This window comes from Hemiscyllium ocellatum, unplaced genomic scaffold (genome assembly GCF_020745735.1).
Source record: "Hemiscyllium ocellatum isolate sHemOce1 unplaced genomic scaffold, sHemOce1.pat.X.cur. scaffold_1570_pat_ctg1, whole genome shotgun sequence".
Lineage (NCBI taxonomy): Eukaryota > Metazoa > Chordata > Chondrichthyes > Orectolobiformes > Hemiscylliidae > Hemiscyllium > Hemiscyllium ocellatum.
This window is the reverse complement of record NW_026867813.1, coordinates 1-10,847: the sequence shown is the minus strand read 5'-3', so window position 1 is coordinate 10,847 and position 10,847 is coordinate 1. Positions and strand designations below refer to the sequence as shown.

At 44.9% G+C, this 10,847-nt stretch overlaps 1 long non-coding RNA gene across 1 annotated transcript; it reads left to right on the top strand.

Moving 5' to 3' along the window:
* The first annotated feature begins 3,276 nt into the window (after nt 1-3,276).
* Nucleotides 3,277-9,947, top strand: LOC132810181 (uncharacterized). The gene is made up of 3 exons (XR_009642777.1): nt 3,277-3,407; nt 4,387-4,494; nt 9,870-9,947. It is a non-coding gene; the product is annotated as an uncharacterized LOC132810181 (long non-coding RNA).
* Nucleotides 9,948-10,847: the final 900 nt, after the last annotated feature.

Below are 10,847 nucleotides of genomic sequence, written 5' to 3'. Positions count from 1 at the left end.
GAGAATGACCATAATTCAGATATATTTAGTTTAGCAATGGAAAGGGACAGGTAACTGCCACAGGGCAAGAGTTATCAATGGGGCAAGGACAATTATAATGCGATTACGCAGGAATTAGGATGCATAGAATGGGGTAGCAAAATGCAGGGGATGCAGACAATGAAAATGTGGAGCTGGTTTAAGGAAGAGATATTGCATGTCCTTGATAGGTATGTCTCTGTCAGGCAGGGAGGAAGTGATAAGGTAAGGGAACCGTGGTTTATTTCAGAAATTGCATAACTTGTTATGAAGAAGAAGGAGGCTTATGTGTTGATGAGACCAGATGGTTCAGATGAGGAGATGGAGAGTTACAGATCAGATAGGAAGGATTTAAAGAGAGAGTTACGAAGAGCAAAGAGAGGACATGATCAGTTTTTAGCAAACAGAATAAAGGAGAACCCTAAAGTTTTCTATAGGTATGTGAGGAATAAAATGATGATTAGGGTAGGAATAGGTCCAATCAAAGACAGAATGGGAAGTTGAGTGTGTACTCTGTGGAGATTGGAGAGGTGCTAATGAACATTTCTCATCGGTTTTCACTCAGGGAAAGGAGAATATTGTAGAGGAGAAGAATGTGGTATAAGATATTAGACTAGAAAGGATCGAGATTAGTTAGAAACAGGTGTTATCAATTCTAGAAAGAGTGAAAGTAGACAAGCCCCCTGGGTCGGATGGGATTTATCCGAGGATTCTCTGGGAAACTATGGAGGAGATAGCAGAGCATTTGGCTTTCATATTTGAGTCGTCATTGTCTACAGGTTTGGTACCAGAGGACTGGAGGATTGCAAATGTTGTGCCTTTGTTCAAGAAGGGCAGTAGAGATGATCCAGGTAATTATACACCAGTGAGCCTGACTTCTGTTGTAGGAAAGGTGTTGGAAAGGATTATAAGAGATAAGATTTATAATAATCTTGCAAACACCAATTTGATTTCCGATAATAAACATTGCTTCGTTAAGGGCAGGTCATGTCTCGCAAAACTCATTGAGTTTTTTGAGAAGGTGACCAAGCATTTAGATGAGGGTAGGGCAGTTGACGTGGTATACATGGACTTCAGTAAAGCCTTTGATAAGGTTCCACATGGTAGGCTGTTGGAGAAAATGCAGACTCATGGAAATGAGGGTGATTTAGAAGTTTGGATTAGACACTGGCTTTTTAAAGGAAAGCAGCGAGTGTTGGTTGATGGAAAATATTCAACTGGAGTCCAGTTACTAGTGGTGTGCCACAAAAATCTGTTTTGGGACCACTGCTGTTTGTCATTTTTAGAAATGACTTAGACGCAGGCATAGGTCGATGGATTAGTAAATTTGCTGATGAATCTAAAGTCGGTGGAGTAGTGGACAGTGTGGAAGTGTGTTACAGATTGCAGGGGTACTTGGATAAACTGCAGAATTGGGCTGAGAGGTGGCAAATGGAGTTCAATGCAGCTAAATGTGAGGTGATGCACTTTGAGAAGAATAACAGGAAGGCAGAGTACAAGGTCAATGGAAAGATTCTTGGTAGTGTGGATGTGCAGAGGGATGTTGGAGTCCATGTACATAGATCCCTGAAAGTTGCCACCCAGGTAGATAGTACTGTTAAGGCGGCATACGGTGTGTTAGGTTTCATTCATAGAGTAATTGAGTTCCAGAGCCACAATATCATACTGCAAAACATTGGTGCGGCCATACTTGGAATATTGTGTGCAGTTCTGGTGCCCATATTTCGGGAAAGCCATGGAGGAATTGGAAAAGTTGCAGAGGAGATTAACCAGGATATTGCCTAGTCTAGAGGGAAGGCCTTATCAGGAAAGGCTGAGAGACTTGAACCTGTTCTCCTTGGCAAGAAGGCTAAGAGGGGATTTGATAGAAACATACAAGATGATCAGAGGCTTAGATAGGGTAGACAGTGGAAATCTTTTTCTAGGATGACGATGTCAGTATGCACGAGGGGGCATAACTACAAATGAGGAGTGACAGATTTAAGACAGATGTCAGAGGCAGGTTCTTTACTTAGAGAGTGGTAAGGTTGTGGAACGTACTACCTGCTAATGTAGACAACTCAGCCACATCAGGAAGATTTAAACAATCCTTAGATAAGGACATGGGTGATTTTGGGATAGTGTAGGGGGACGAGCTGAGAATCAGTTCACAGGTCGGCGCGACATCAAGGACTGAAGGGCCTGTTCTGCGCTGTATTGTTCTATGTCTATTGTGCTACAAGAGATTTCCGCTGTCTTAAACAGAATGACAGATCTTGTATGTTGGCTTACGAAATGTCACTGATCTCTACCAAAAATGTACGAGGTCAAGTTAGGGCAATATTAAGGAGGGGAACATGTAACTCCATACAAAACCCTGCTTCTTCTCACCTATTTTTACCTCCAAAACTGAGGGGAAGCACCTATGTATCCCAGCACCACAATTTGCCCCACAATCGTGGTATCTGGCTGTGCACAAGGTGGAGTGGAATAGTCTGTACTGGGACCCATTGGGGCCCTGAAACACTTGGTAAAGACTAAAATCATCTGAGCATTGAGAACCCCACCACATTGTAAGCATTTTCTATTGTTTTTACTCGGTTCCTGACTTCCCTTCTTTTTCCGAATGAACCTGTTTAAAGTTGTTATTAGACACACCTGCACTCGCTGCGAATTGAACCCAGCCTCCAAGATTCGGGATATTTTCACCGCATCACAAGACATCGACTCTAACTTCCCTTGTCCCTTAATGTTTCTGGTGCGTAGCTGCTGAGTCACGCCCGAATCAACTTTGCAAATAGGACGAAGGGGCGGAACTGAGTGAGTGAGGAGCGGGGCCAAAGCATTCTCGGGAGTGAACGCTTCAGGATTGGTCAGAAAGCAAACTGTTTTGCAGGATTGATCGTTGTCACTACATAGTGGAGTGTTAAACCTCTGTCATAAATCAATGTGAGATTTTAAGAAATAGTTGTGATGTAAATCTGATAACGTACATATTTTCAATTGATTTGCACAAATTGAGTAAGAAACTTCTTTTCCAACTCAGAACGACTGGTAATTTACATACTTGTCCAGTATGGTTGAGTTGCACCGAACAATCTATTCGAATACTAGACAACTCTATGTCTGGAAGTCGACAGAACTGTTGTTAATGACAAATATTTCACCCATGATTCTATGCAGTAATGAATAATCTGTATAAACTCACCGGAAACCTCAGACGCACGCGCAGTTTGGTTTCTATGTGGAGCATGCGCAGTGTCACATTGATCAGGACAAAGAGAGAGAGACATGGAGCTGCTTTCTCCGGCAGAGGCTGTGATAGGTTTCAGAGAGCGGCGCTCAGAGCCGGTGTGTGGGAGCCTCGCTGGTAGAAAGGAGCGGAGAGAATTCACAAGTCCCGGCTAGAGGTAAAAAAAACCCGAGAAAGATCCTCCAGGCCCGGGGAAGGAGGTGGCGGTCTCTGATCAGGGAAGCGGCCCAGGGTCACGGCCGCCATTTGTTTGAGGGAAGAGGGAGAGCTCCAGGCTGCCATCTTGAGAAGGTCAAGGTGCAGGAGGGCGGGGCTATCGGGGTCTGTAGAACAATCAGAGGAAAGGGAAGACCCATTGTTATTGATGAATTCCATGAACACAGCGTCACTGGGCGGTCCTGCAGGAATATCCTCTCTCAGTCCTGCTGTGATGTTTCACCCAATCAGAACCAGCAGCTCTCCTCCTCTCTCAGCTCCCCTTCTGTCCTTCCTGCAGCATCTGTCCCCTGGGGCATTGAGCTGCCTGTCCTGTCCCTCCCTCAGCTGTTGTTCTGTAATACCTGTGATATCCCAGTCCCATCTTAGATTACTTCACTAAAGACAGGGATGCACCCGATGGATTTTTCTTAACATCGGCAATTGTTTAATACTCACAGGTTTTTAATTACATCGTTTTTGAAGCAGTTATTTCACATTCAATCATTTGCAATGGTGGGATTTGGACCTGTGTCCAGAGAACACTTGCTGAGTTTCTGGATAAATTATCACATAATAATGCTCCAAGGCCATCACTTCGCCTGCTCACAGTTTGTATATCCCAGTGCAACATGAATCAAAACCCTTTCTTCCTGCACATTTGTTTGACCCAGCGCTCTGGTGCTGTGACTCAGTACCTCTCCATGTGGTGTCCCTCACTGTGTGGGTCGAATTGCTGCCTCTGTCAGCGTCTCTCACTTTTGAAGCTACTCCAGATCATGAGCCAACAGAATTCTCCACTCCAGAGAGATGAGGCATCACAGGTCAGGAATGGAGACTGGGATTTTCCAGATGTCTGTGGGGTCAGTGCCATTCTATATGTGTCACCCTCAAAGCATTAATCTAATTTCCCATTCTGCCTATTTCTGTGTCTTCTACAGGTACTCATGGAGTTCCTGACTCAATAGATTTGCCAACTGTTGGTTGGGACGATGGTTGGTCAGCCAGAAAGACAAAGTCATGGAGTCTTCAATCAATCCTGCTGCCAGGTAAGATCATTCCAGTGCACAGAGCCGAAAGTAGTAAGAGGGATCCAAACATCAGCTAACAAGACATAACATAGAGAAAGTGCTGGGGGGGGGGGGGGGGCAGCACAGTTCAGACACAACCCAGGCTCAATCACCACGCCTGCTGCAAGCTTTCTTGTAATGAGACAGCATCGGGAGTTCCCAGTAATCAGTCCAGGCCTGTGCTTTCTTAGGGAGCAACAGAACAACAGAGGGGAAAGCAGGCCTCCCATGAGACGGTGGTAATGCTGCCTGGGATCTTTCTGTTCCCTATTCCGTCTCCAACACTGTATCTATGGCTTGTATTGAGGACCAGTGTCTTCAATCATTCTAACTCCTATCACAGTTCCTATCTCTGTCATCTCCTCCCCTCTCACCAATTATTTCACATATTTGAAACCTCCAGTCCAGATGACCATCCATAACGCTGTAACTTGCTTTAGTCTCTACAACATGCCTTGTCTCGATAGTCTTCTCCTCCAATAACTGCAGACATCGGTTCTGTTTCTGTACAGCATGATTCTTCGGCCGAGGATTCCTTAATGGAATGAGTCGCATTTGCCTGTGTTTGGCTCATATCCCTTCTAACCTTCTCCTCTCCGTGTACCTGCCCAAGTGTCTTTTCCATGTTGTAATTGTACTTGTTTTTACCATTCCCTCTGGCAGTCCTTTCCGTCTATGCACCATCTTCTGTGGATAATGTTGCTCCTCAGCTCCCTCTTTAAATCCTTGCTCTCTCACCTCACCTTTATGCCTCTAGCTTTGGACTCACCTACCCTTGACTATTCACCTTACTTAGGCCCTACATTGTTTCATAAACCTTTATAAGGTAACCCTGTGGCCTCTGCCCAGGAGAAATATTGACGACAGTGTTACCAATATCTCCAACTCATGTACTCAATGCTCTGACCAATGAAGACAAGTGTGCCAATTACCGCTTTCAACATCCTGTCCCCCTGTGATGCCAGTCCAAGGAACAATGTAACTGCACCCCGTGGTCTCTCCCTTTTCTACAACACTCTCCAGGGCCCAACCATTAACTGTGTTAGTCCTCCCTGGTTTGTCTGAATAAATCCAATACCTGAATTAAATTCCATATTTTATTCCTTGGCCCACTGGCCCAGTTGATTAACATCCCCTTCGATAACTATATTCCCTGCCCACTCTTCCACTAATCTTGGTATCCACAAACACACTAGCAGGGACTGCTCTCTTTTCACTCAGATTGTTTATGTAAATGGTGCACAACAGTGTCCCCAGCACCAATCCTTACAGCACACTGCTGGTCAGAGGTCCCAGTTTAAACAACAACCCTCTTCCACCACCCTCTGTCTACCACTGTCATCCCATTTTGTATCCAGTTGGCAAGCTCTCCCTGATCCTTCATTATCTATGGTTACTAACCAATGGATCATGCTTCACCCTGAACAGGGGTTTGCAGAAGCCAGAAACAACGTCTGTTGCTCTGCCTTCATCTATCTTTTTGGTCACATCTTGAGCAAACTCCAGTCAAGTTTGTGAGACATGTTATCCCACGCACAAAGCCATGCTGGCTGTCCATAATAAGGCCTACCTCTCAGAATGACCCCCAACAACTGACCCACCCTGATGTCTCGCTCATCAGTCTGTAGTTCCCTGGCTTTCTCTTGCAGCCTTTCTTAATTAATGACACAACATTATAATCATAGACAGAGAGTCATACCGCACTGTTTGGTTAAGGCTAACCATACTCTAAAACGGATCTCATCCCACCTACCTGTTCCTGGATCATATCCCTTCAAACCTTTCCTATTCCTGCCCTAATCCAAATATCTTTTAAACGTTGTAAATGTCCCCACATTCACCCCTTCCTTGGGATGTTCATTCCACACACAACCCATCCTCTGTGTAACAATGTGCTCCTCATGTCTTTTTTTTATATGTCACTCCTCTAAACTTAAAAATGTAATGCCTTGCCTTGAAACTCCCCTGTCCATGGGAAAGACAACTCCCATTAACTCGATCTATCCTCCTCATGATTTTATAAACATCTATGAGGTCATCTGTCAACATTCAGGTTTCAGTGAAAAATACCAACCTGTTCAGCCTTTCTTTATACTGAAGCCTTTCATACCCAGCCACATCCCAGTAAATCTCCTCCCAACCCTTTCCTGCTTAATAATATCCTTCCTATAACTGGTCGACCAGAACTGGGCACTGTATTCCAGAAGAGGACTCACCAATGGCCTGTATAATCTCAATATGACTTCCAACTCCTATATCCAAAGGACTGAGCAATGAAAGCAAGTGAGGCAAGCACCTTTTTTTAAACTATGCTGCCTCACCATGTTGCAAACTTCAAAGAATTATGTACCTCAACCCCGGGGTCCCTCTGTTCTACAACACACTACCGAAGGTCCTACCATTAATTGTATAAGTCCTGCTCGTGTTTGTTGTACCAAATGCATTCCCTCACATTTATTCAGATTGAACTCCATCTACAATTTTTCAGCCGTTCACACATTTCATCAGCATCCCTTTGTAATCTCAGAAAACCTTCTTCACTGTCCACAATGCCACCCTCCAGTCTAACAGCCTACCACATGCATCTATCTATGGTACAAATATCTCTGCTAGGGGCCCTACAATTTCTTCACCAGCTTCCCACAATGTCCTGAGATACATTTGATCAGGTCCTGAGGATTTATCTACCTTTGTGTTTTAAACCCTCCAGCACCTCCTTTTCTATAATGTGGACTCATTTCAAGACGTTGAGTCATAGAGATGTACAGCACGGAAACAGGCCCTTCAGACCAACTCCTGCATGATGTTTCTAGTCACATTTGCCACAATTTTTGCCAATATCCCTCTAAATCTTTGCTATTCATACACCCATCCACATACCTGCAAATAGCCTCCCCAGATATACTTTAAAAATTCATGTCGAATACTATCTTGCTCCATTGAATAACTTGAACTTGTGGAACAGGCCTGTCCTTTTCCATCGCTATTTCAAACTAATACAATTGTGGTGACTTTCCAAAGGGCTCCCCCACTAACACCTCAGTCCCGTTCCCGACCTTGTTTCCCAAGGGGAGGTCAGCTTTAGCCCCATTCTCCAGTTGGGCCATTTACATAATGACTGGGAGTTTCAGAACACATTTAACAAATTCCTTCCATCCACATGCTTAACTTAGTAGCAATCCCAGTCCAGGTTTGGAACAGTTAGGATCCCCTATCATTACAACCCTATTATTCTAAGAGATATCTGAAATCTCATAACATATTTGCTCCTTCATCTCCCATTGCCTACCGCTGTAGTCCGGCCATAGAAAACTAATGGCCAATTTTTATTTCTCAGTTCCACCAATATCGCTTAACTGGGCGATCCTGCATGAATACTCCCTCGAGGTACTGCTGGGATGTTTCCCCAATCAAAACCACCAGCTCTCCGCCTGTTTTGACTCCTGTTCTATCCTTCCTCCAGCATCTGTCCCCTGGAACATTGAGCTGCTGGTCCTGTTGCTCCCTCAGCTGTGTTTCTGTAATTCTGATGGTATGCCAATCCCATGTTCCCATCCATGCTCTGGGTTTATCTGCCTTATCTGTCTTGCCCTTTGCATTGAAATAACTGCAATTTAATCCACCAGTTTTCCCTCACTGTCTGCTATGTTCGTGCCTGCCTTGTCTATTTATATTGCTCTCTTAATCATTTGTACCAGCCTCAAATTTCCTTCTGGCCTTACGACTCTTTGGGGTCAAACAGCCCTGCCAGACGAGTTTAAATCCTCTCGAGCAGCTCCAGCAACGTTTCCCACCAGGATGTGGGTCCCTCTCCTGCTCCCAGTTCAGGTGTATTCCCCACCCTGTCTACCTGTGCTGACACCTTCAGACATCCAGGGACTTGCCCACCAAGGTCCCTGTGTTCCTCAGTACTCCAGGAGGACCTACCAATCATGATGTATATCATTTGTTTATTAGACTTCCCACAGTGCATTGCCTCAGTGATCAGAAGTAAACTCTGTCTGCCATTACTCTGCTCAGTTTATCATCTGATGGACATTAGACTGCAGCCTGAGTCCATCCCCCTCACTATGGACAACACCCTCACCTTTCATGTCATCTGCAAACCTACTAATGTTACCTTCTGCTTTCCCATCCGAGTGATTAATGTCCATAATGTCCAGCAATGGCTCCTGCACAGATCCCTGTGGTACACCCGCTGGGCAAAGGCTTTCAATCACAAAACCAACCCTCCTCCAATTGTGGAGCCAATTTACGAACTTACCTTGGATCCCATGGGATCTTCCCTTTTGGACCAGCCTTACGTGTGGGACCTTGTCAAAGACCTTAATGAACTCCATATAAACCACATCATCTGTACTGCCCTCATCAATATCAGAGGGCAGTCGTCTAGCAAATCCATAATGAAAATCCCGAATGAAATCGCGCGGGTATCCGTTTTTGGCGAATACATTGTATAGGTGTTCTTCTTCCTCTTTTTGCAGTTCTGGTGTACTGCAGTGTGTTGTGGTCCTTTTGAACAGTGTCTTGAAGCAACTTTTTTTCTGTGTGTTGGAGTGGTTGCTTTCGTAGTTTAGGACTTGGTCTGTGTGTGCGTCTTGCCTGTATACCTTCGTTGTGAATTCTCCATTCGGTGTTCTCTGTACCATCACGTCTAGGAATGGGAGTCGGTTGTCCTTTTCTACTTCTCTAGAGAATCGGATTCCTGTGAGTGTGGCGTTGATGATCCGGTATGAGTTCTCTATTTCTGTGTTTTAATTATGACAAAAGTGACATCCACATATCTGACCCAGAGTTTAGGTTGAATTTGCGGTAAGAAAGTTTGTTCTAGTCTTTGCATTACCACTTCTGCGATGAGTCCAGAGATGGGTGAGCCCATGGGTGTGCCGTTGATTTGTTCATGTATTTGGTTGTTGAATGTGAAGTGTGTTGTGAGGCACAGATCCGGTAGTTTGAGTATGCAGTCTTTGTTGATAGGTTCCCCGTCTTGTTGTCTGTTCTGTATGTCCAGCAGGTTGGATATTGTTTGTCTGGCTAGGTTTTGTCGAGAGAGGTGAACAGTGCCGTTACATCGAATGAGACCATAGTTTCTTCCTTGTCTATGTGGGTATTTCTGATGTCCAAGAATTGTTATGTTGACTGTATAGAGTTTCTGGATCCGCTGATCATGGTGTTTCAGTTTCTGCTGTAGTCTTTAGCCAGTTTGTGTGATGGTGTCCTTGGTAGTGATACTATGGGTCTGACTGGGATGTCTGGTTAATGTACTTTAGGTAGTCCATAGAATCTGAGGGTGTTGGTGCTTTCAGTTTTCATTATCTGTAGGTCAAACCTGGTTATCTATCCTTTTTTTTTAGGGTTCCCAGTGTGTTGTTTATCCTATTGGTGAGCTGCGGGGTGGGGTCAAACACCACGCAATTTCATCCACAGATGCCTTAGGGAAAGACAACGGAACGAGGACATGCCGCAACCCAAAGGACTAGCCACACTACCATACATCAAGAGCATTTCCGAACTGACAGCCAGACTGCTGCGACCAATAGGACTCATAACAGCACACAAACCAACAGCCACTCTCAGACAACAACTCACCAGACAAAGGACCCGATACCCAGCATGAGTAAAACCAATGTAGTGTACAAAATCCCATGCAAGGACTGCACAAAACACTACATAGGACAAACAGGAAGACAGCTAACGATCCGCATTCATGAACATCAACTAGCCACGAAACGACACGACCAGCTATCCTTAGTAGCCACTACTCCTATGACAAGCAAAGTGAGTTCGACTGGGACAACACTTCTATTATAGGACAAGACAAACAGAGAACAGCCAGGGAATTCCTAGAGGCATGCACTCAACCACAGTTTCAATCAACAAACACATCGACTTGGACCCAATATGCCGGCCACTGCAGCGGACAGCTGGAACTGACAACCGGAAGCGGCAGAGACAAGCCACTATAAATGCCGGAGGAAACATCACAAAGGTGCTTCACAGGAGGCTCCCACGCACTGAGGATGTCACCTAGACAGGGACGAAACGTCTGCAACACAAATTCCCAGCTCGGCGAACAGAACCATAACAACGAGCACCCGAGCTACAAATCTTCTCCCAAACTTTGAAACCCTTTAGACTCTACAAAGCTCCGTCATGAACAAGCCCCATCTCGCTATTTCCTTTGCCTTCTTCAGTGTCTGCAACTCGCTGTATCTTACCAGTAACGCTCTTTAGTTATGCAGGTCTGCCTAACTCCCCAGATAATCTGTTCATCCCCTACAGCTCCCTCAATCACTGTAAAACCCTCTGCTCTGTCTAATCCTCCTCTTTCC